At 43.9% G+C, this 27,127-nt stretch overlaps 1 protein-coding gene across 1 annotated transcript in view; it reads left to right on the top strand.

The window, feature by feature from the left end:
- SPON1 (spondin 1) overlaps positions 1–27,127 on the top strand; it is a 259,786-nt gene that overhangs the window by 79,604 nt on the left and 153,055 nt on the right. The window lies entirely within an intron of this gene.

The following is a 27,127-nucleotide window of genomic DNA, read 5'->3' as shown; positions in this document are numbered from 1 at the left end:
ATGCTACTGCAACAGAATTGAGAAGGTGCGACAGCCAAATATTTTTTCTCTGGCGCTTTATAGAAGAAGTGTACTGACCCCTGCTCTAATGCATACCCCCAGTGCTAACAACTTAGTAACAGTTGATTCCTGTCCCAGGTCCTCCTAAAAGCCCAGCTGAGACAAAGGCTTTTTTTGTGGGAAGTTTATTTGGGAAGTGATCCCCAGGGGCAGGGGAGAGGGACGGTAGGGAAGACATGATTCAGTCAAGTGTTATTAACTTGGCCATCAGTGTAGGCAACTGGTACTTGATCCCACCGGGACCTTTGTGAAGCCTTGTGACGCATGTCTCAGAACAGTGTGCCCAAGGATAGCGGGGAAAGCCATTATCCATTGGCTTCCATCTTCCATTGGTCAAGGTTGGCCCCACAAGCATTAACTCCCTCACACACTTCTGGGTTGCGCACATGTTAGAATTAATCAGATTCCGAACACATACTGCAGCACCAGAGAAGCTCTGGGACAGGAATCAAGAGATGTACCACGCAGACGAAGTGTGCATCCTGCAATTACAGTAGGGCAGAGCTGGTCACCGCCATGACGGTCATTGGGGTCAGAGTTGGGACAGGAGGGATGTGAAGAGGCAGGCATACACAGGTGCCCGATGCATCGATTAGTGTGCCTGACAATGTGAGTAGCTTATATCCCTCACCAAGCACTGGGTGTGCAGCGTGCCTTATCTCACTTAATTCTCCTAAAAGCCTATCTCTCTTTTCTCTGTAGGGCTTTCCCATTTTGTTGATGAGAGAGCCAAGGTTTAGAGAGTTTACATCCAGAGTAATAAAGCAGTTGGGTGATGAAGGGGGGACTTAAACCCACTTCCGTGTGACGCCAAAACGTTTGTTGTTAACTAAACACCACTGAACTACCCTGACTGAGTTGTTCACTCTCCATCTCTCCTCCGCCTTTTGCCTCAGTTGGTCTATGAGGTCTGTGAGTGCAGAGCCCCTCCTGTAAACCAGGGGGTAGAGGATTGTCTGTTGGGGGGAGGGGTGGTTTGAGGCAGGGGAAAGATGTTGTTCCCAAGGGAGGAAACTAATTGCCATTTAGAAAATGGAAACAAACCCTGAGATCTGGCAAGAGGAAGGCTTATTCGTGGGAAGAGAGGCTGGGTCTTAAGGAGGAATTAGCGAACGCTCATAATACTTTGGAACTTCACAGAGCTCACCAAACCTTTTTATCTTGGAAGGAAATAACAGAGGAAACCCACATGAGATGACTGTGTATGATTTAGAGGAAGCTGGCAGCGTTAGGAGGATCTGGGGTGCAGCTTCCCCCACAGTTTTTCTGGCATTAGGTATTGAGAAGAACCACAGGTTCCTTTGTTGTGAGTCAGGGTGGCTCTCCCATGAGGCTGGCCAGGACCTCAGCCATGCCAACCGGGGGAGGAAGCAAGGAGTGGACAGAAAGGAGCTGGGAAGCCCTGAGCCTGTTGAAGTGGCTAGTTCTGGGAGAGCACTTGGAAAGACCAAGGCCATGGCTAAAAGGGCAACATGTGCTTGGCCTAGGAAGATTTAGATGCCCTGAGACCTACCATCCGACTGGTAGAATCCAGATGCCAGGAGTTCCTGCGAGGCCAGCAGTGGCGTGGTTCCAGGGGAGCAGTGCAATGCCAGCAGAGTTTCATTCAGCAGCTGGAGTCCCAGGTGCAGGATCCAGCCCCCGGGGGAGGAACTGGCATGCAGTAAATAGGAAGTGTGGGCTGCTGAGCTCGGGTGCAAGCACTGTTCCACAGAATGTGCCTACACTATGAGGGGCCCCGGGGGGTGAGAGTCCCGTCTGCCTCTGTCGTGCACCAGGGCCCAGGGCCCCACAGCAAGACCACTTCCAGTCCTTCCCCACTGATAGAGCAGCAGCTTCTGGTACGTTCCCTACCCTGGTCGTGGTGGGGTCAATGCACGATGTTTTGACCCTGTGGACATTTTTAAAAATTAAGATTAAATTCACATAACATGAAATTAACCATTTTATTTTTTTAAATTTTTTTTAATGTTTATTTATTTTGAAGGAGAGAGAGACAGAGCATGAGTGGGGGGGGGGGGAGCAGAGAGAGAGAGAGAGAGAGAGAGAGAGAGAGAGACAGAATCGGAAGTGGGTTCCAGGCTCTGAGCTGTCAGCACAGAGCCTGATGCGGGGCTCAAACTCACAAACCGTGAGATCACAACCTGAGCTGAAGTTGGACGCTTAACCGACTGAGCCACCCTGGCGCCCCAACCATTTTATTTTTTTAACGTTTATTTATTTATTTTGAGAGAGAGTGTGTGTGTATGTGTAAGCAGGGGAGGGACAGAGAGAGGGAGGGAGAGAGAGAATCCCAAGCAGGCTCCTTGCTGTGAGTGCAAAGCCAGACCTAGGGCTCCATCCCATGACCCTGGGATCATCACCTGAGCCAAAATCATGAGTCCGACAATCAACTGACTGAGCCACCCAGGCACCCCTAAAAATAACCATTTTTTTAAATTAAAGTTTTGTCTTTGTTTTTTTAATTTATTTTTATTCTGAGAGACAGAGAGAGACAGAGAATGAGAGAGCACCCGCAAGAGTGGAGGAGGGGCAGAGAGAGATGGAGATAGAATCCCAAGGAGGCTCTGCACAGACAGGGACAGTACAGAGCCTGACATGGGACTGGAACCCACGAACCATTGAGATCATGACCTGAGCTGAAATCAAGGGTCAGATGCTGAACCGACGGATCCACCCAGGCGCCCCTAAAATTAAACATCTTAAAGCCACCAGTTCAGTGGTATTTAGTACACAATGTTTGCAACCTCCACTCCTGTCTGGTTCCACAACATTTGTACTGCTCCAGAGTAAACCCCTCACCCATTAAGCAGCTTCTCCCGATTCTCCTGCCCACAGCCCCTGGCTACCACCAATCTGCCTTTGCCGATTGATATTTCGTACAGTATGTGGCCTTTTGCGTCTGGCTTTTTCCACTGAGCGAAGTGTTTTTGAGGTTCATCCATATTGCAGCATGTATTGGCAGTTCGTTCCTTTAAATATCTGTGTAATGTCCCATTAAATGTGTCTACCCCAATTTGTTTATCCCTGTGGACATTTTTGACATGAAATAATCAAAGGATAAAAATCGAAACATTTGGGCAACGGTGAAAAAGTACACTATGGTATCACACCCGCATGTATTTAGTCTCTAGATGTCTTGCTCCACTGCTGAGCCTCACCCCATCCTTGGGAAGGATGGTGAGGACTCTGGGACAAGGGTAGAGAGGGACAAAGAAATGGTTGCATGCCTCCTTTGTCTTTCGGGATCATGAAGAAAGGGTGAAAAAGGTGAACATATTTCACCCTGTCGCCAACATGGCTTGCTTAGATCTTTTGCACCCAGTATGGGACTGCGGTGTAAGCAGGTCATGTGTACCTGGGTGTTCGTTACTGGAACCAGAAGAAGCAGGGGCTGGAGCCCTCTGACGACGCAGACAATGCTGAAGGACAAGCCAGTGTCCTTGGTGCCAGAGAAGAAGACAATCCTCCCCCAGAGGCCCACAGCGCCATCACCATTCACTTTCAACTGCCAGGTGGAGAATTGTCTCTGAATCCTTAGCCTCCCTGCAAGCCTGCTTGCCACAGACAACACTCAACCTAAAGCCGATGAAGAAATGAGATGATATAAGAAGAAAGAACGTCCCCTGCTCCTTCCACGATTGATTATTACAAGCTGATTTTAGCTCCATTTTTCCTTGGGCATTTCCCGAAGATTTCACATTTAACAGCCCCTGGAAGCCAGGAAAATAGGAGAAAAAGCTCCTTTATATCCGAGTTCTATGCTATTCATAAATGAAAATCTTGTTAATTTAGAGTTTGACAGCTGTGGTACATTTGTAAGTTCAGGGCAGCTGTCATCAGTGCTCCGGCTTATTTTTCAAACAGATGTTTAATTTGACTTTAGTGCTATTGCCAATTTTTTAGGGGAAAAAGAGGGGGAAGCAGAAACAGAAATAATCATTATATTCATCATTTGGTTTCCTTTCAAAACATAAATCGGCATGATTAACGATGACATCAGAATTGCTCTAATTACAGTTTTGGGTGCAGGACTGGTTAGCTCTCCTCTCCTACGTGGTCCAAGGTCCTTTTCCCCACCCCACCCCCCCCAAAGTCAGAGGCTGTTTTGTGATAATTACACCCAGACTCTGAAAAAAGTCCCAGCTACCCAAAAAAAGCCTTCCAGAATTCAGGAAAAAAGTGGGGAGTGGTGAAGGATGGGTGACGGGGCCACAACCCCAGATGAAAGCCGCGGGGCTGAGTCTTGTCTTGAGGCCATGGAATCAGGAAACCGGCAAGAGCAAACAGAGCCCTCAGAATGGCAGCTAGGGTCTCCCACTCACTCTTTTCATATCTACCGTGCCTATGTGGCTCAGGCAGCTGGGTTCGTGCACGCTCACAGTGTGCAAATCGGTCTCAGTGTATAAAATTAAACACATCTGTGGCTCCACGTAGAAATCTGATGAGTCAGAATGTACTTGAATAGGCCCCGCTGTTCTCGTCCACGTTGCTTGGAGGAATCTTCCTTCACACCAGCTGTGTTGCTAGGTAAACCTATTTCCCGGATCTGATTTCTCTGCCGCCGCTTTTTTGTGTTTGGCTTTCAGTGGTCTCAATTTGGCTTTGACTTACTTTGTACCTATCACGGGCTCAGTCACCGCCCTCAGCCCCTCTTTGACGATGCCTCTGTAGCAGGGACACTGCACAATCACACACTGCGTATCTTTTGACATTGAGAGGGAAGACACCTTGCCTTCTTCCTCAGTCAATCACCGTGACATGTGCTATGCCAAAGAAGAATCCACCGCAAGGAAAAATTTGGCAGACGTCCTGGATCCCAGCTCTGAAGTCATGGTTTGAAAGAAGAATCATCCACAGCCTCATCCAACTAGTGCTGGAAATAACAGGACGCTCTAAACAGAACCAAGATGAGGGTTCTAAGGGCCAGTCTGCCTTCTCCAAGGGGAGCCCCACATCTTTTTAAATGGGAAGTTTTGTTTGCAGATTGTTAATCGGGAACTAATTCTTCCTTAACTACCGATTTACCAAGCTTCTGCCGTGTCAACCAACCACCCAAGAATTATGGAGAATATTTAGGGAATTGCTACATGTATCACAAACTCCTGGCTGTTGCTTGCCACCCCACCCATCTACCTAGAGCTAGACTGTAGGTCCATTCCTCAGGCAATTCTCCCCAACTTTGCTCCACACTTGGAGCCCCATGGCTTAATACTCCACATCACAGCTAAGGCCCAGCAAGAATGGTTAATAAGATGTTGTTGAAAGCTTAGAGAGTGCCAGAAAGGAACTATAACATAGAGAAATTATATAACTTGCTTCTAAATTTTGGCTGCTCTTTGGGTCCAGAAGTCCAAGTTCATCCTTGGCCGGGATAGCAGGGGGTTCCTTGCTTCTCATGGTTGGTGAACATCAAGCTCTCTGCCTATCCTTGGTGGCCAGGGAAGACTTCCCCCACAAAAGGATGTCTTTTTACAAATCCCATTTGCCCCAAATTCTAGACCCAACTCCTCTCTGGACTGGTTTGTTCAGCATTATAGATACAAAGGTGGAGTCACAGGGGCACCTGGGTGGCTCAGTAGGTTAAGTGTCTGACTCTTCGTTTCCGCTCAGGTCGTGATCTCATGGTTCCGCAATGGGCTCTGCGCTGACAGCACGGAGACTGCTTGGGATTCTCTCTCTGCCCCTCCGCCATTCATGCTTTCTCTTTCTCAAAAATAAATAAATAAACTTAAAAAAAAAAAAAGGTGGAGTCACAGCTCAGGAGACTTAAGATCGAATTCTGGTTCCACCACTTACTAATGACATTGGGCAAATCGTTTTATTTTTTTTATTTTTTTATTTTTAATTTTTTTTTTAATGTTTATTTATTTTTGAGACAGAGAGAGACAGAGCATGAACGGGGGAGGGTCAGAGAGAGAGGGAGACACAGAATCTGAAACAGGCTCCAGGCTCTGAGTGGTCAGCACAGAGCCCGATGCGGGGCTCGAACTCACAGACCCGTGAGATCATGACCTGAGCCGAAGTCGGAAGCTTAACCGACTGAGCCACCCAGGCGCCCCTAGGCAAATCGTTTTAAACTCCCAGCGCCTCAGATACCTCTGCTGTCAAGTAGGGATAATCCTAGTACCTGCCTCATAGGATTGCTGTAAGGGTTAAAGTGTTTAGAACAGCATCTGGTATAGAATAAGCTGCATAAATGGCTACACGATTAATTTTGTTGTTATTATTGTTCTACATTTGCAATAAAATGAGGAACTCACATACATGTTTCTAAGACAAAAGAAGTGGTTCCTCCCTAGAAGCGAATTCCAGTGTGGGGCACTTAGGACAAAACCTGTACAGTTTTTGAAACATGGTTTAAAGCTTTAAGCACTGTTGAGTTTCAATCTCACTGGGTCTCTCCTTTCCTTTGGTTCGTTTGCCCTTTGCCAATTCCCATACAGAATATGAAGCGGTGTTAAGGAAAACATAAAACAAAACAGTCACGTTAGATTTAAAATGTCAAGACCAGGGAAAATAAAAACTAAAATCTAACATCAGGACGAGAGGAAGACCAAGTGCAAATATACACGGGCTGTAATCATTCAACTCTTCCCCTAGAGTTGTAAGAGTAACCGATTGCAATGCATTAAATAAAATGGAAAACTAGAGGCTGTCTGATATAAACAAGTACATATGCTGCTTAAATGAATGAATGAACAAATAAATAAATTTGCAAAGTTTGATAAGGAACAGGATGTTTATATAATCTCAAAGCCTCTGCCCTCAAAATACTTAATAACTGCCAAGAGAAAACAGGGGCTTCAGAGTGGAGAAGTCTGGCAGACACCAGTGATGGGACAAATCTGAATTTAAAATCATGAGCCGCCTGATGGGATGCAACGAGAAGAACACAGCATCGCTTCTATGATATTCCTGCTAAAGACGCATAACCTGAATCTAATCCTGAGGAAACATCAGACAAGTTCAATCATTTTACAGAATTACCTGACATGTAATCGTCAAAAGTTTCAAAGTCATAAAAGTCAAGGAAAGACTGAGGAACTGTTCTAGACATAAAAATCTAAGTGCAATGCTGTGATTCTAAATGAGATGTTTTGGCAATACAGGGATAACTTAAGTCAAAACTTGAACGGGGTTTGAGGATTGAATGTATTAATGTTAATTTCCTGTATCTGGTGACTGTGTGTGGTTACACAGGAGAAGAGCTTTGTTTGCAAGAAATACACAATAAAGTACTCAAGGTGATTGGATATCATTCAACCACCTTCTCACAGGTGCTTCAGAGGAAAACAAGTTCTTTGTGCTGTTCTTGTAAACTTTCTTTAAGGTTGAAATGGTTTTGAATTTAACAGACCCAGCACAAAGGCAGGGGGTGGTGGGGTAGAAGGGAAAAAAGGAAAGGTGCATTTGCATTTTCCCTTTTGTATTTTTCCCTTTCCTCCCTGGTTTCCTCCTCTCAGAAGGTTAGGCTGAGATGTAGATGAGTGCACGCTGGGCTCAGTCCAGAAGATAGGCAAGGACTTGCCAGGCCTGATCGTTGGGGTGATAAATGTGTCCGATCCTAGATTTCTTCCAGTGGCACCATCAGTCTGTACCGGGCACCGTGCCCGACACAGAGGATGCAGAGAGGAGCAGGGCGTGGCCTCCTGGAAACTCGCGGTGGCAGGAACAGGCCAGTCTGTGGGTAGCAACTACATGGTGTAGAAGGGGTCACGCTGGGAAGAGCACAGAGCTGGGGTGAGTGGGCACGCAGTCTAGTCTGGGGTGATGCAGAAGGTCCAGAGAGCACAGCTTGTGAGCTGACAGACGACAAGGCAGTAGGGGAGAGAAGGGGATGAAACAGAGCGTGGGATTGTCCCCAGCCTAGAGAAAGCACGGAACGTTTGAGGACCTGCATTGTGGCTCCTGATGGTGGAGCAAGAAAGAGTACGGTTGGAGCAGAGGTGGCACTCAATAAATGTGACTTTTTTTTCCTTTACTTTTCTTCTATTTTTGATCATTTCCTTCACCAAAACATCCCTTCTTTGAACATTCAGCTGGGTATTGCTCTAATTTTCTAATAACAGAAATAATGATAGATAAAATATGTGCTAACATATCTTCTTATGATGAAGATAGTATTCTCCCATTTTACAGGGGGGAAACGGAGGCACAACCAGCCCAACGTCACCAGCAGAAGAGCTAGGATTTGAACCCCAGACAGCCCAACTCCACAGCCCAAGCTTTTGCTCTGCCACGATGAATGGGTAGATCATTCGTTAATGAGGCTGATTGCTCATGAGGATAACTTGTCTTTTATAAAGAGGCTTGTCTTTTTTTTTTTTTTTAATTTTTAGTTAAATTCCAGTTCACATACAGTGTAATATTAGTTTCAGGTGTAGAATTTAGTGATGCGTCACTTACATACAACACCCGATTCTCATCACAAGTGCCCTCCTTAATCTGCGTCACCCATTTAACCCATTTCCCCCCACACCCCTGCCCACCTCCCCTCTAGCAACCATCAGTATGTCCTCCATAGTTAAGAGTCTGTTTCCTGGTTTACCTCTCTTTTTTTTCCCCCTATGTCCACCAGCTTTGTTTCTTTTTTTTTTTTAATGTTTGTTTTTTGAGAGAGAGAGAGAGAAAACAAGCAGGGGAAGGGCAGAGAGAGGGAGACAGAGAATCCCAAACAGGCTTCCTTTTGTCAGTGCAGAGCCTGGCACTGGGCTTGATCCCAGAAACTGTGGGATCATAACCTGAGCTGAAATCAAGAGTCAGACATTTAACTGACTGAGCCACCCAGACACCCCTTATCTGTTTCATTTTCTAGATGAGGATTGTCTTTTATATCTAGGTCTCTAACTATAGGGGTGAATGGGGGAGATGCTTGGGAAGGTGGTACATCTCACCCACTCAAGTCACTCCCCTGTCCCCCTGCTCACTGCCTCCCCTGCCTGCACTGTCAGCATCATGTGAGACCTACCATGGGCGCAGGTGAGCCTGGAGCCTGGGCTGGCCTGGGTGACGGCTGAACCCTGGGTGCCTGCAAAGCCAGGACAGCTCATAGTGGAGGAAAGAAACAAAGGGTCACATCAAAGAAGAAAGGCTGAGGGTCAGGTCCAAAGGGTCCTCAGTGGGAAAGGCAGTCATAAGGGAGAAGCAGGTCACCAAGTTGGATCATGGTGGCCAGTTCAGGATGGAAACTGTAAATAAGGCAAAGATGTAAAAGGCCTCCTTTGTATGTCTTGCTGTAGGTGGCATTGGCCTTGGCGGGAAGGGAGGTCAGTGTGTCTTTCACCACCCTCTGTCTCTCACTACTCAGCAGGACTCCATTACTCATCTCGACAGACATTTAGTGAGCATTTACTATGTGCCAGACTTGTACTAGGCATGGGGAGGGAAGAAGAGAGAAGAAGCCCCAGGGACTGGCACCCGAATATTTATCTGAGAACCTGAAATGCCAGGCTGTCTTTGGAACAAGCCCTGCATTTCCAATTTTCCCTTTAGCCCCTGGAAGAAAGCCAGTGGCAAAAGGAAGTGACAGAGTTACCGCCTGGGGGCAGGGAGAGTGCTGGAGGGAAGAGCAAGCTCCCCCCTGCATCTGCTGTCATGGCCATTTCTAAAAATGGCCTAATTCCACTCTCCCTGGCCATCACTACAGGTAGATTCTATTGCTAATCACATTTTTTAAGATGGCTCGTGACTGATTGCCAACGTTGCATTAGCCCAACTTTGCAGGTGGGCTCTGGGGTCAGTCAGATCAAGGTTTGAGTCCTGGCTCTACTGGGTCTGAGCCTGTTTTCCTCCCTATAAAGTGGAGATAAGAAACTAAGGCACAGGAAGTGTCCCTTTGTATTTTTTAAGTAGTTTACAGTTTACAGAGCACCTTCTCCATACTCTGGCAAAGTTGACATCATAAAATTAAGGCTCAGGGGGCACCTGGTTGCCTCAATCAGTTAAGCATTCAACTTCGGCTCAGGTCATGATCTCACAGTTCATGGGTTCAAGCCTGCTTCAGATTCTTTGTCTCCCTCTCTCTCTGCCCCACTCCTGCTCATGCTTTGTCTCTCTCTGCCTCTCTTTCTCTCTCTCAAAAATAAGTAAACATTAAAAAACAAATTTTAAACAAGATTAAGGCTCAGAGAGGTACTGTGATTTGAACTGGATCACACAGATCCTGAGTGTACAAGTCAGATAGGAACCTGGTCTCAACTTTTAAAACAGAAAGGATTTGCTGTGCTTTTGCACATTTTCTTTTATGAGGATCAAAATCACCGTTTCACACTGGGGACACCTATATAGACTCTCTTTGCCAGTAGTTTTAGTTCAGGGTTTTCTTATTGCATGGGAGTTGGGAGGGCCCAGTGAAGAAAGCTGTGGTTTGTGGAGTCAGCCTCATTGGGTTCCTAATCCCAGCTCACTGATTAAGAGTTATATATGGCACAGAAACAGACATTCAAATCGATGGAACAGAATAGAGAACCCATAAATGGACCCACAAATGTATGGCCAACTAATCTTTGACCAAGCAGGAAAGAATATCCAATGGAATAAAGACAGTCTCTTCAGCAAGTGGTGCTGGGAAAACTGGACAGCGACATGCAGAAGAATAAACCTGGACCACTGTCTTATACCATATAGAAAAATTAACTCAAAATGGATGTAAGACCTAAATGTAAGACAGGAAGCCATCAAAATCCTCGAGAAGAAAGCAGGCAGAAATCTCTTTGATCCTGGCCACAGCAACTTCTTACTCAACACGTCTCCAGAGGCAAGGGAAACAAAAGCAAAAATGAAATATTGGCACCTCATCAAAATAAGTTTCTGCACAGCGAAGGAAACAATCAGCAAAACTAAAAGGCAACTGAAGGAATGGGAGAAGATATTTGCAAATGACATATCAGATAAAGGGTTAGTATCCAAAATCTGTAAAGAACTTATCAAACTCAACAACCAGAAAACAAATAATCCAGTGAAGAAATGGGCAAAAGGCATGAATAGACACTTCTTCAAAGAAGACATCCAGATGACCAACCGACACATGCAAAAATAATCAACTTCACTCATCATCAGGGAAATGCAAATCAAAACCACAATGAGATACCACCTTACACCTGTCAGAATGGCTAACATTCTGTCTAACATTAACAACTCAGGCAACAACAGATGTTGGCAAGGATGAGGAGAAAGAGAGTCTCTTTTGCACTACTGGTGGGAATGAAAACTGGTGCAGCCATTCTAGAAAACAGGATGGAGTTTCCTCAAAAAATTAAAAATAGAACTACTCTATGAGCCAGAAATTGCACTACTAGGTATTTACCCAAGGGATACAGGTATGCTGTTTTGAAGGGGCACATGCACCCCAATGTTTATAGCAGCACTATCAACAATAGCCAAAGTATGGAAAGAGCCCAAATGTCCATCGATGGATGAATGGATAAAGCAGATGTGGCATATATATACGGTGGAGTATTACTTGGCAATCCAAAAGAATGAAAGCTTGCCATTTGCAGCTACGTGGATGGAACTGGAGGGTATTATGCTAAGCGAATTTAGAGAAAGACAAATATCATATGACTTCACTCATATGAGGGCTTTAAGATACAAAACAGATGAACACAAGGGAAGGGAAGCAAATATAATATAAAAACAGGGAGGGGGACAAAACACAAGAGACTCTTAAATATGGAAAACAAACAGGGTTAGTGGAGGGGTTGTGGGAGGGGGGATGGGCTAAATGGGTAAGGGGCACTGAGGAGTCTACTCCTGAAATCATTGTTGCACTATATGCTAACTAACTTGGATGCAAATTAAAAAAATAAAATAATTTAAAAAAAAAGAGTTATATAAACTTGGCCAAGATACTTGGTCCCTCTGTGCCTAGGCCTCTTTCATCTGCAGAAATCATGATGGCAGGTACCTCATAGATGGGAGAATTATGCCAGTGATTTTCAGCCTTGGCTGCACATTAGAATCACCTGAGCAGCTTTTTAAAATCACCAGGGTTCTGGCACCAGCCCTGGAAATCCTGATCTCCTTCTTCTAGGGTGGAATCAGGATGTCAGTAGTTTTTGGAAGCTCTTCCAAATGATTTTAATTTTTTTTTTTAAGAGGGAGGGAGCGCACACGCATGTGTGCAAACAGGGAAGGGGCAGAAAGAGAGGGAGAGAGAAGCCCAAGGAGGTTCCACACTCAGTGCAGAGCCCCAACGTGGGGCTCAATCCCCTGACCTTGAGATAATGACCTGAGCCAAAGTCAGAAGTTGGACACTCAACCGACTGAGTCACCCAGGTGCCCCTCCTCCAAATGATTTTAATGAGTAGCCAAGGCTGATGTTAACCAGAAAACCACAGGCTCAAAATGGTGTCACTTAGGTTAAAGCTTCAAGTCAATAAACCAAGAGTTAATACCTAACCTAACTGCAGTTTCAACCCCCAAAGAATATAACTTTTAGCCAGTCAGTCAGGAATTTTCTGGTCAGTACCAATATGGTAATCAGTCCCATGGGTGCTTTTTATCCCCCAAAGGAAGATAAAATAATTCATCTACTAAAACCTTTTCTCCCCAAATGAAGGTGACCTCACCTGAAATAATTCTTTTTTTTTTTTCTTTTTCTGTTTATGACTTCCTTATCCTTCCCTTGAAAATATTTTTCTTTCTGTAGCTTTTTGGAGCTCCCCTCTGCTTGGAAGATGGGATACGGCCCATTTCGTGAATCAATTAGTAAAGCCAGATCTCTACATTTTACTCAGTTGAATTTTTGTTATTTAACACTGAGAGCCCTTCAAGTGTATAAAATGCTTACTACAGAGTGTCTGGCACACAGTAAGCACTCACTAGATGTTAGTTGTTACACAAGCTGATGACAAGGTCAAGGCCTGCGGGCTCACACTGGTAGGTACCAAGATGAGCAAGAGAAAGCCCCTGCTTTGTAAGGGTTAATTAACTCTCCGGTTGGGTAGAAAAGGCATAAATACGTGATAAGTTAAATAGCAACATGAGGTTTAAAGTTGACAGAAGAAAGGAAGATTTGGCCGAGGTGTTTTTCATACTGGTTTATTTCATTAATGCTCAACAAGATCCCTCACAGAGTAGATATTGACCCAAAGGTATAGGATAGGAAATTCAGACATAAACTGTAAATCATCTACTACACACCGAAGAGGTAGATCCAGGATCAAACCTGGCTAGAAAGGTCTTTCTATTACACCATGTCTTTGTCATGCTGATTTCATGCTATAAAGTAAAGTAACGAACTAGTTGGGATTAGAATTGAGAAAGTTTAAATCTCAGTCCTTATGTATGTTTGTATGTATGTGTGTATGTATGTATGTATGTATACGTCTGTCTGCTGTTCTATTTATCATTCTTTCCATTTGTCTTTCCTTCCTTCTATCCATCCATTCATTCATCCATCCAGTTTTGTAACCCAACATGGCCATAAAATAAGATTTTTAGATTAGTCAAATATTTTGGCTAATAGGCCAAACTTTTGGGTAAATTTTAATTAATTATTCATTTTCCTACATAAAGTTTAAAAAATTATCATTAAGCTTCACTCGCAGTAAATCACAGAGGAATAGGATAGCTGAGGATATGCTTTAATGATGCTAATGGTATCAGAGTGTTTAATGCAGATTAACTGCCACTCCTAAACAGGAATACAAATAGAGGAAAACAAAATTAACATGATGAAATACATTCAGAGACTATTTATTCCGTTAATTGTTAAAATTTAGGCAACAGTCAGATTGCAAGAGACTTGCAGCTGCGGCTCCAAAATAGCTGGTCCTCCCCTCAGCTGCTGCTAATTAATGCGATTTTCCTAATAACAGTTTTCTGATAGCAGGAAGACAGTAGTAAGTCAAAACAACTTCATTTTTATGCTGATGAGCCCTGACAACAACAACCAAAAGAGCGCAACAGGATCCAAATGGAGATGTTGCTCACTGGAGCCTTCCGTGCAGTATTTCTCCTGCACAGCTGACCTTCAGTGCTGGAAACTTCTCACACAGATACATGAGTGTCTGGGACAGTGTGGCAGATCACATCATCACATCAGCTATGGTTGTACTGGGTCACCATGGGATTCTGCCATGGGCTCCAGAAAGGAACAGGAAAGTGCTCTGAACAATTGTCCATGGCCTATGTCATTGACCCATCTTCTCTTAATTTGTCTGACATTTTTTTTTTCCTCAAAAGATAATCCAAGGAGGAGGCCAGTTTGTACCATTCAATATGCAAAAGTCCTACCAGGCAGAGTTAGCAGGAAAACAGCTCTGAAGTTGCTAGCATCCCTCATGTCCAAACCATCTCTGGTTGTCTTTGGTTCATGTATGGATCCCCAATCAGTTGCAGTTAATTGATTTCCCAAAACATGTTACACAAATGATAACAATTTATTAACCAAAGAACTAGTGTGGCCTTCTTAAGGAGGGTACCAGACACATGGAAAGCCAGGATTTATTAGCTTTGTCTACTAACAATTCAGTACGATATCTTCCAAAACTGGGCCAGTGACATTAGACCTCTGGCCATGAGGGACTGCTGGTCATCTCCAGGGCAACTTGAATGGATAAGAATCCAGTCAGCAGGAAGCTGAATTATAGATCTTCAGGACCAGCTATGTCAATCCAAAGAAATATGATGCATGTCAACGCATTTGGATGCAGTGGGGTTAAGTACAGTGCAAAGCATCATTACTGGAAGATCATTACCGAACATCCTTCTAGGATAAGGATTCTGCTAGTTCATTTTCTTGAACTGTATCTTCTGATATTTATATCAGAAATATCATCGACATGGAGCCATCCAGAAAAATAGGGAAATGTACATCACAACCTGATGGCACAAACTTATCCACTTGCAAACACAAAACAAAGCACTGACCATCAGGACACAGACCCTGGAACAAGTTTGATCTTTGGGTTTACCACACTGTGAGGGTCCAGCTTTAGGGACGTCCTCTGGAGGTGATGGCCATCTTGTTTTACTCCTGTTTCCTGATAGAGATGAGGAAATTGAAGCCTTCCTCTCCCTGACTCTCTTCCTCTTTGTCTCCACTGTGACTTCTATCCCTACTTTGTGGAGGTTCTAAGCATTTCTCAGGGACATGTGCTCTCAAGCTAAACTTCCTCATCTCTCTGAGATATACAATGTATAAATGTGGTTACAGTTCCACCTCTAGGACAGATATTTTTATTGATTTTGGGGGTTTTAATTGATTCTTTGCCTACTTGAGGAAAAAAAGATTTGCAGTACCTTGTTTAACATGGGTAAGAGGCTCCCTCTTAAGTCCCCCATCTCAAGAGTTAGTGAAAATTTTTTTTTAATTTACCGTGCATTTTTAAAAAAAGAATTTGTCACTTGCATTCTTCTGTGCATTAAAATGAGGTCCCATTATTTTTCTTCCACATCATTTTTCAGAAAAATAGAGCTCTTGGCTGGCTTTCTTCCTTCCTTCTCTCCGCCTTGCCTTGCCTTGCCTTGCCTTGCGTTTCCTTTCCTTTCCTTTCCTTTCCTTTCCTTTCCTTTCCTTTCCTTCCTTCACTTATCTCTGAAAGCATTTTCAGTGAGTAAGGGTAGAAAACAGGACAAATCATGCCCAGATTTTGTGGTCTATGTGTGGTCTCATGTTGCTCTAGAGCCTTATGGGGGTCCAGTGTGACTATGTCATACTTCTGATGAGCTCATATGACGTAAGAATGAGGTCAGATGCTATGAGAGTGCTGCACAGTGTTGAAAAGGAGAAACATGGGACAAATCTGGAGTGAGTCAAAAATGTAAGGCCTCTGGGTGTCTTTTTTTGAAAAGTCGACTCAAAGGATGAACAGAGTGGAAGGCATAGTGCAATCAGCAATGGTCTTTTCCATAAAGAAAGCTCTGTCCCTGGTTTAACTTCCTCCTGGCAGACATACCATCATCCTGCTGATTCCCAACATTGTGAAGGGATTTTGAATTCAACCCGAATGGTTCCTTTGGAGAACAATGGTTGCCATCAGCCAAACTGCCTGGCTTGAACAAAGCAAAGCCGACTTAACTGGCCTTTATGCAGTGGGAAACATTTCGTGACTCAGACCAGTCACTGTTTGCCGTTCACCCAGCGCTCTGGGTGGCACTGCTAAAACAAAGGACTTTATACGTCTTGCCAGATCATGGACATATGGTAGACACTCAACACTACATGTTGAATATAAAAGAGTTGACTTATGGGTAAAGTCAGTATATGAAAACAAATCACATCACCACACCTTCAGTGCTTTTTGCATGAAAGACACTGTGCTCAGTGCTAGAGGGACCCACAGGGTACAGCAAGGTCCCTTCCCTGAGAAAGCTCAGAATTCAGTCAGAGGTACAAAACATAAACACACAATAAGTTAAATGGTAATACAAGGCGTTCAAGTTTAGGCAAACATTGAGTGTCCAGTGCCCAAATTCCAAATGAACGAGGAAGATCAATGGTATTCTAGAAACCCAGAGGAGGTTGCTTCTGACAGTCCTGGTCAATGAGACTCTGAGGTGACAGTGAGATGGTGACAGATGAGGGGGGTGTGATTAGACAGAGAGGGGGTGGGAGTGCATTCTTGGCCTATCAACTAGCATGGGCAGACGCCAAGAGGAGTCGTGTGACACACATTCTGTACCCACTGAAAAGGCAGGGTTGAGTTCAAGCAGCTAGGAAGAGTCAGGGAGAGAGTAGGGGTGGCGGGGCATGGGGTGGCTCAGACGTCAAAGGCAGCTTGCGTCCTGGTGTTCAGGATTGTGGACATTTAGCCAAGAGTTTGGATTGTGATCTATAAATGAGAGAGGCGCCTTTGTTTAGAGAGGACCTGCTATGTGCCAGACCCTGTGCTGGGGTGGAGCAGGGCAGGGCGGAGGTGGGAGATGAGATCATTAGAACCATGGTGCCATGGCTGCCTAATAGTCTGTGAAAGGAGGTGATGATGTGCTGGAGGTGACAGTTAATTCCCTGGCAGAACGTAGGTAAGTTGGGTGGGTTGACAAGGAGAGGAGACCTGTTAGGTCACTGCAGTAATTGTACAGGGAGTCACTCATTTAATTGTCCATGTGTGTCCTTCCTTCCTCGGGCGGAGAGGGAGGTAGGACTCAGGTGGGTACTAACAGGCATGAAAATCATGACTCCGAAATTTAGAGCAGTGCTTCATGTAGAATCTCTCCCCCAGAAACAAGGCAGATACTTACAATTTTGCATAGTTTTTTCAGGGATTTAGGAATTTTCTGAAACCCATTCATGGACGATGAATCCCTAGCAAGGAAGCATAACCACCCTCCCCACAATCCCTAGCCCAGCCTAGAGGAAGGAGAATCTCCCAACCCACAGGTCTGGTGCTATACACGCAGCTCCCATTTCCACAGCAGAAAATCCGGTGTGACAAGGGAGGCCCTCTGAGGAACACAAAGGATGGCAGGCTGCCTGTGCGTGAGGCCCTTGCTCTGTCACCTGAATTGTTTCCTTACATTTGAGAGGACAGTGCTGCCAGTCCTGGCTTACAGGAATCCACAGAAAGGGGAGGCGGCTGAGGCCATGGCAGAGAAGGACCAACTCTAGGAGGCAATGACTTGTGTCAACCGGCCGAGCGGGAGTCTGTGATGCGGCAGCATAGCTCCTCTAGCTTAGAGGCTGGGATGGCTGTGGGATTACATCCGTGCCCTGTGCCGAGTGGCAAGGACTGCAGGGAACACCAGAGAACCCCAGGAGCAGTGCTGCCCTTCTGTTTCTTGTTTTCCAGCCGCGACAGGTTCTATTTTGGATCAGAGCATAGTCTGGAGAGAGAGCAGTTGAAGCCTTGGGTGCTTGGAATAAAAATTTAACCTTCATCTTTAGAGAGAGGAAAAAAAAAGAAAGCAAAGAGCATATATCTTAGTTGGAGATTTTATTAAATGGAATGACATTTTGTATGTGCAGTTTTCACATATCTGCTATCATTCATTTCAGACCTAATAGTGGTTCTGAAGCTTTTCAAGGTCAGGGACCTCTTTGAGAAGCAGAAGAAAACTGTGAACTCTTCCCCGGAAATATGCACTTGTGCACATCACACAAAATTTCATCATCCTGAAACCTGTCTGTAGACCCCCAGATTAAAAACCCCAAGTTCAAAAAGCCTTGGTAAGATCCTCTGCTAGTTTCCAGGCACAAACTGATGAGTAAGGCATGGTCCCAGGGCTAGAGGGGCTCACAGTCCTCTGAAGGTTTATAGATGTGAAGAAGTTGGAGGGGAAAGTCAGGTAGGCACTGACCATTAGCTTGGCCATATGAGATATTATCCAGCAGAATCATGGGCTCAACAGTATTATAGAAAGATGACCCCAACTGTCAGTTGTCCCTTGACTGGTAACACCCCAAGAACTGATAATCATGTTGTGAACAATATACTAAGGCTGATTGCAAAAAAAAAAAAAAAAAAAAAAGGAATTTTCAGGAACATGAAACCCCATGTCACTGTATTCTTAAGATAAAAATATTTTTAGCCTAAAGACGTATTGTGAGATAGTATCTCCACCCCAGGCTCAGTAATTAGATGTATATCTCTTTGCACGGTTAAGAAATGCCGTAAATTAAGCCAGAGGGAGGATTCCACAAAGGGTCAAAATATGCTGGAAAAAAAAAATGTCCAGTTTAAAACAATTCTAGGAAATAAGAAATGGTCCTGTTCACTACTCAGAATGGCCTACCTGTCAGAGCCCCCACAACTGGGAATACATCCTGCAGCCGATTTATTTTGTCCATGTGAGTTTATTGAAGATTTTTCCAACAAATGACAAATTTCCAGCCAGTGATCTAGCACATTCCCCTAAGGGTTTCCACTGTTTCCTCAGCCCCAGCTTACAGGCATGTACAAGCCTCCTCCGGAGGAAAAAGAAAGAACATTTCACTCTCCTGTGTTTTCCTATCAAACTCCCACCCACCCTGCTTCCTTTACAGCCACGTCTGTCTCCAGCCTGGGCCATACTTGTCGGCCTGCCTGCTCTCTTTCTAGACAATGTGAACAGGTGCCTGGCCCCGGCATCTCAGGAGGGTCCCAGCAAAGAGCAGAATGTTCTCCCACCCGCCAAATCCAGAATGTCTTTCTCAAAGACTCTTCTGATCAAAACAGCCCTGTCCCCACTCCCCCCAGAGTCCTCCAGTGGCTCCCCAGTGCCATCTCCTGGCCAGGTACGTAGGGTCGGCAGAACTTGCTGTGACTCACCTTTTGAGCGACCCTCTGTGGTGTCCATACCACTTCCCATCAGTCAGGCATGCTTTTGAGAGCAGCGTTCGCTAGGAAACTTGACTGATGATAACGTCAACAGATGGAGCGATTTTTTTTTTTTTTTAAATAACAAGAAGGCCAGAGGTAGGTGACTACTGGTATTGTTTCAATAGCTAAACAATGTCGGGACCAGTGTCTCTGATTTTTCTTGGCCTTTTCCTCATGGTCACAAAACGGCTGCTTTATTTAACACATTGTGTTTGTAATCAAGGCTGAAAAAAGAGGGACAGCGGCGCCTGGGTGGCTCAGTCCGTTAAGCATCTGACTAGATTTCGGCACAGGTCATGATCTCAGGGTTTGTGGGTTCTAGCCCCACATCCGGCTCCATGCTGACTGTGAAGACCCTGCTTGGGATTCTCTCTCTCTCTCTCTCTCTCTCTCTCTCTCTCTCTCTCTCAATAAATAAATAAATAAATAAATAAATAAATAAATAAATAAACTTAAAATAAAAAGAGGGACAGGCCAGGGTAAGTCATTAATTTTTTTCATCTGGAAAGCACAACTTTCTCAAATAGTCTCCCCTCTATCCTGTAAACCTCCGCTTCTAAAAATGAGGTCACATGTGGGTCACATGCATCAATTCCCCAGCTGCAAGGAAGGCTGGGAAAGTGGGAACAAGACAGTCATGATTGGCTTGCCTGGTATCACCCCCCCAAAAAAGATCTGGGTTATGAAATCATGGGGGATGGAAGACATGGGTATTGAGTAGATTCTAGTACTTGTTAGGCAGTATTCTGACTCATCAGACGATGTGTCTCTCTCCCTCTCTCATCAGGCTGGTAACTGTTTCATATCACACTAGGCCTTATTTATCTTTGTATCTCCAACTCCTCACACAGCTTTGTGGTACCTACTCTGATAAACAAAACGCCAGTGAATGAATGTCTGTCTGGTTTTAAGGCCTCTTGTATCTAAATTAGCTCTTTTGAAACATAATCCCGTTTTATCTTTTCACATCTCTCTTATGAAAATCAATTCCTCATTGTTAATTTCCCATTGGATTTGGGGAAGGTAAAATTTGCAGTACTAGGGTAATAGTATCGACAAGACATATGATAAAGATTAGGTCTGAAATTGGACAGTACTAAGAGAAAAATGGAATCGTGATAAGCTTGTTATCCCCAGGGTCATGGGGTCATTCTGAGAAGAAATAAACTGAGTGTTTAAAAATAGTTTTCTCCAGTTTTTGTTAAAATTGAAACTGTGGCTTTGTAGACATAACTTTGCTCGACGATGTGAATCAAGAACTTGAGAAATCCAAGGATCATGATACGAGGTTGGGAACGGATCATAGTCTTGTTAAGACCTGAACTGACCTCTCAGCCAGATTCTGATCATAGCATCAGCTACGTGTGCACGTGCAGCCGTGTGGAGCTGATACCCCGGGTTAGGTATAGAAGGACCATGGATGATGGACCTGCCAAGGATTCTTTCTTGGTGTGCGTTTTAACTGCTGCAAAGTGCCCGTCCCTGGGTACAGGCTCAGCTTCTGTGCTATCTTTCCAAGAAATTATTCTGATGGACCTCATTCCTAAGCGCTAATTCCTCCAACTCCACCTCTGCTCCCACCTCATCTGAGCCAGAAATGGCCTGCTACCCCAGAGTCCCCATAGCACTTGTAGGCGATTCTCCACTTGGGATTCTAACCTACTGTGTTTTCGAAGAGTCATTTGAGAGTGTTCTGTCTTAGAGTGTGGCAGCTTGTCATAGGCACACAATGACATGTTCTGGCCCTTAATTAACCCTACTATGCCATTTTGTTACCAGACCCAAGCCTGGTGGATTGTCCCAATGTCAGCGTCCTCGTTGTAACATTGTACATACTGAGCTTTTACAAAACGTTACCTTTGGGGAAAATTGTACAAGTGTACAATTTCTCTGTATTATTTCTTATAACTGAATGTGGATGTGCAGTTATCTCAATACAAATTCCAAAAATTACCCAAAAAAAATTCCTCCTTGCCCCGTCTGTCTTTCGTTTCAGTCATTGGCACCAATGTCCCTCCCTCTAGTCCCTGGGGTTTGTATATGGGGTGTCACAAACTCCCTCTGTCAGTTTTCTCGTCTGTAAAACAGGGATAATACTAGCGCCTACGTCATGGGGTTGTTGGGAGGATTGGATGAGTTAATACTTGTGGAGGACTTGGGTGTTCAATTGTTACATAAACAAAAAGTAAATAAGATATCTTGTACTCAGCCTCCTCTTTCTGCCCCAGATCCAGTAAGTTAGCCAGTAAGTTACCCAATTTTCCTACAACGTATCTCTTAGATTGTCTATTTCCACTGCCCAGATCTTAATTCAGACCTGCAGTGCCGCCATTGTTGCCTCCTGTTGGAGCTTTGCCAAGGAGAAGTTAGTCACTGCTCTTCAGCTTCCCATGGCTCCTCCATCATCCCGCTCAACATTGATTTCCCGTTTCCTTTTTTTGTCTCTCTCTTCTCCCACTGGACTAGGATCTCTTTACTGGAAGGCACTGTCTCTTATTCTCTTTGAATTTTCAGCTCCTAGCAAAGTGTCTGACACAAAATAAGTCCTCAGTAAATGTTTTATGAGTGATTGATAATTAAGCAGGAATAATCTCATGGCAACTACTAGCATTGCTTGGTTGCAGTAATGGTAGATGACTACAAGCCTCTGAGTCTGTAGTTTTATGACCCAAACACAGTTTGTGACTTTACGGTTGGGTGGCATTGGAGTTCTCTTGTGTGTTGTAGCTAGAGCCCTCCAGATAAGCTTTCACTTTTCTTCTCCCATGGGCACATTATAATGGGCTGCCAGGATGCCTGTTAAGTCTTGGACACAGCGCCATGTCCTGACATCCACCTAAAGCCATATAAAAAATTGGAAAGAGTCTGGATCATGGAATGCATCCCACCTCCGTAAGCATTTGTTGATTAACATGAGACCATGATCAGGTTAGTAGTTAGCATTCCTGTGAAGTAAAATAAGGCAGATAGCCTCAGTTCCTGATGGCATTACCATCACTATGACTCTAATATTTTATTTCTGGGTGCTCCCAGAGAGTTGTCCTTTCTTTGGTAGAAGGAAGTGGTGTTACTGGTTATACACTGGATCACTTCCATGAAAAAACATCCCTGCCATCATAGACAAAGTTTTTAAGCACCCCAAGAAATGTTCAGTAAGAGGGATTTTCCTAGAATTGGGAAAAGAATGGGCAAAATTAGTCTGGAGACCACAAACCTGAGTTTCATTTTGGCCATTCATTATCTCTGCCTGAAGCAGCTGACCAAGCTAACACCCTCACCCCTCCCTCCACAAGCCAAGGAGACAGACCCAATGTTAATCATAATCATAGCTCCTGTTTATTAAGCACTTTTATGCGCCAGGCACCTTGTTAGGAGATGGTGATTTAACAACAGGAAAGATAATGGCTACCACATTGTGAATATTTACTTCATGTAATACGCATGTATTAAGGACCTTACATGAATTATCTCTATATGGCAGCCATCTGGCCACTAATGATCCATGTGAATGATTTTCTGGCCTGATTTCTCCCAAGTCCTTCAGTTTCTGGTGTCTCCCTGTCTCTTTTTGGTGAGAGCAGGGAGCATACTCACAATTTAGCAAGCTCTAACTTTATCCCAATAGGAAAATTCCCCAAGGAGAAAGAAAAGCAAATGAATAAAACCTGCAGACAGAAAAGGGTCAAGCATCCAAGAGATCCAGGATGGTTCCACCACTTGAGGTTTAAAAGAAAACGTTTGAAATGATTAGTAACTTGTTTAGAACCTCAATATCCCAAAGTTTGAGAAGCTAACATGCTGAGAAATTTCATTTAGATTTCCTTAACACGCTCTCTCATGATAAGAGAGCATTCAGTGTATCAGTGTATAAATGCTATGCAACGGGACTGCCAAATTGTAACACAGGATGGGAGAAATTTGTCATTTTGAAATGCTAAGGGAATTCTTACTAACAGCTTTCTCATCTTGTAAAGCTATTATTTTTCTGAATCATAATATGATTTATAAATCTCAGCTGAGTTTTATACTTTTGATGGGAACAGACTCAAAATGAAATGCATTTTCTCAGAATATAAATTCTCTCAGGAGTTGACCAAATGAGGAATAAAAAGAAACATCTTCTGCAACCAAGCGTACCAGATCCTGGTCTCTGTTGGTATACCTATAGGTGAATATTGGTCTTCTCCAGAGTTCTGGGCTCAGCCTGCCTCTCCTCACTCTGCACACTTTCCCTGGGTGACACCTGCCGCTTCAAAAGCTTCACCTCTTACTTCTGCCCCAGTGACTCACATGCCCCTACTCCCCACCCCTCACATCTCTCCTGAGTCACAGGTCCCTATGTCTAATTACCCACTAGACAGACCACCATCATGCCCTACAGATCACTCAATCTCAAATTCTCTTCTTTTCCCCAAACTCCGTTCCTTCTTGAATTCCAGTACAACAACAATACTAACATCAATGGAAGTAAGATACAGTTCCTGCTCTCAAGAAGCTTATAAACTAGCACAGGAGATAGAAAAGTAAATAGGCAGTTATAGTATAAGTTAATAATAAATGCTGTGGTAGCAGAAACTCAAGAGGCTATGGCTCTCATAGAAGAGCACCCAACCAAGCAGCCAGTCAAGAAACCAATCTTAGTAGGGTATGAGTTCTGGGTAACTGAAGTGTGTGTGTGTGTGTGTGTGTGTGTGTGTGTGTGTGTGTGTGTGTTGTGCTCACATGTGTCTTGAGGAGTCCCATAGACAGAGGCTCAGGGGCATGAGATTTTTAAGACAAATATAGGATATGGCTTGGACAGAGTGCTCAGGAGGGATTAGATAAAGATGAGGCCAGATCAGAATAAGCCTTGTATCCCACATTTGATCTGCACAGAGTTTGAAATCCAAAGGCAGGATACAGAGGTTTGGCCATGTATAGGCATGAAAATGTATGCTCAGTCTTCATGGAGAACTTCAGCTGATCATGACCCAGGCTCCAGGGAGGCCATCAAAGTCTCAGTTCTTCATGGTATGTTCCATGAGATGCTAAAATGGATGAAACAGGCCTCATTTCATAATACATTTCAACTCACACGCCAAGTGTACTTTTTATATGTAATTATCTTTAATCCCTTAAAACCATGCTGGGTATAGCACAGGCCATTAGCTTTGGAGGTAGACGGGAAACTTCAAGACTGTGGACATGTTACTTAACCCCCCCTCTCTCAGCCATCCTCACCTGTGAAGGAGAAAATGGCTACAAATTTTCAACTGAATTGTTCTAAAAATAAGAGTATTTTGATACGTTTGCTAAACTTGACCAAAACTGACATGAAGCTATATAAAGTTTTTATTTTCTCTCTTACTATGAATTTTCTTACATTTTGTTTCAGAAAAGTTGATGTGTTTGATTATGGGGATGTTAATGGTATATTATCATCTTAACTTTCTAATAATACCTGAAAAACTCTGAATTCAGAAATGCATCCAACCCAGGGTTTTGGATAAGGAAGGAATTTGAAGAGCTATAATATATGCAAAACATAAGATGTATAAGGTAATGTACATAAAAGGCCTCCCTAGCACAGTGACTGGCACATAGGAAGGACTCAGAAATTACAACTATTATCAAAAAGAGTGGGTAAGCTGTTGTAGACTTCATAAAACAAGGCATGAAGGAAATGAAAACATCTTGTAGGAAATACATATTTTCTCTTTCTGGCCCCCAACACTTTTACAATGATACTTTTGAAAATTTGGGGTGATTTAATTTTTCTAAGCATGATCATAGGCTTTTGCCTATGAGAAGATTCCAAGGATTTGTTACAGATGCTAGCTAGCAAAGGCATGTTTGGGGAGATTCTGGGAAAGGAAACAGCATCAGCAAGGGCCCAGTAGAGTAGAAGAGGTATTCAGGCAAGGGGAATAAACTTCTCAAACTCTGAAACCCAGGGACCATGACACAAAATGGCAACAAACAAAGCCAGAGGGGTGTTTGGGGGAAATTTTGTAAAAAGCCTTGAATACAATGGTAATTTTGTATTTTATCCTATATATCAAGGGTTTTCAAACCACTTTAGCAAGAGAATTTTATTGAACTAAAATTTAATTTGCTTGGGAACTCTACACTGCAATCACATACCAACTCATTTTTACTCTATGGCCCAAGTGCTCTTTTTAAAAGAGCACATCTGATTATCTCATTCCTCTTATCAAAAACACTTATCAAAGACATCTCATCAAGCTTGGTGTAAAATGCCATCCCCCTGCATGGGGTGATGTGGCCCTGTGCACCTCCCCGGCTCATCTCATGCTACCTCCCTGACCTACCACTGGTCATGAGCCATGACCCTCCCACCTCAAGGATCTTTAAAGGATGTCCTCTCCTTTATTTCTTCCTCCCACTTGCCCTATTGACCTCCTACTCTTTCCTATCTAAGCCTTCTTTTCTGCAGAGAATTTTTCCTGGCTTGGTGGGGATCCCCTGTATTACACTCTCCCACACCCTGGAGACTTCTCCGTTCAGCACTCAATCGCGGTCATGTTAAATGCGTAGCTGCAGATTTAGCTGTCTCGTGCTTTCTCTCCACTCTGCTGTCAACTTTGAGAATGGGAAGCCACCCCACCTGTCTTGTTCATGACAGTGTCCCTGGCCAGTGTCTGGCTACCATGCAGGCCTCCAACGACTATCTGTTGAAAATATACCAATAAATACAACAGGAAGACAAATGGGGGAGGAGGCTGCTTTGGTAGGAAAGAGGATGAAGCCTTTAGCTGAAGCAAGAATGCCAGGCCTGGGCTACTTCCCTTGCCCTTTACAGTGTTCTCTGAGGTACTTCCTGGTGGAAAGTACACTCTAAAGTGGTAGATAATGGGATGCTCTGACTAACAAAAGACTTTGTTATTTGGGTTTGGGATGAGTATTCTCAAGAGAGTTTTCTTGGTCTGAGGAAACTTGCTGCTTGATGGTCAACAGAATGGATAAATGATCAAAGTAGCTTTGTGGAGACGGGAGGCAGATTTCATTCATTTATTTCAACATCTCGTCTCTCTTGGGTAAGGAAAGGCTATAAAAGACATACGTAGGCTGCTCTGAATTTTATTCTTTTGTGCAAGACTGGGTGTAGAGTAGATGTTTCTTTGGAAAGTAATCTTGGCCTAGGCCCATGCCGTCAAGAAAACCGCCTCCCTACTCTGCAGAGCCGTGCATACAGGGGCCCATGCCTGGCTCTGCGATCACGTGACACAGGCAGATCATGTGACTGTATCACTCCCTCAGTGTGCCTTGCTGTAGTGGAGCTGATGATCCCTTTCTCTGTTAAATAGGGCAAATCAAAGTAAAAAAATTATGTTTTGATTGAGTAGCGTTTCTGAAGAAAATCAGTACAAAGGGCCAAGACCCACTGGCACTGTTTCATCGTTAAGTATTGTAGACTTCACGTTACAGGGACGCTGGGTTTCAGGATTCGACGTCTGCACGGCCAGCTGAAAATATACAGCAGAGTGGGTTAAAGGAGAAGTAGTATGTCTGTGCAGTCCTAGGTTAAGGAGAAAATACGTACTGGCCAAAAGTAATTTTTCAACCTCCAGATATTCTTTCCAAATTCTAAGATCCTGTGTTTGACATATTTAAGAGAGAAATGTAACAGCTGAAATTGTCTTTGTTCAGAATGTAGGAGACAGTGTCGTCTAGACTTTCAGGAAAGATAGAGAATGACATTTTCGGAACACATCAAAATATATTTTTAAATTCTTTTTTTTCCCCTTCAGGAAAGGGATTTGACATGCTTTTCTGATTTGAATTTGGTTGATCTATAAATGGCTTCCATCATTTGATAC

Source organism: Panthera onca, chromosome D1, assembly GCF_046562875.1.
Source record: "Panthera onca isolate mPanOnc1 chromosome D1, mPanOnc1 haplotype 2, whole genome shotgun sequence".
Lineage (NCBI taxonomy): Eukaryota > Metazoa > Chordata > Mammalia > Carnivora > Felidae > Panthera > Panthera onca.
This window is presented reverse-complemented; position numbering and strand designations above follow the sequence as displayed.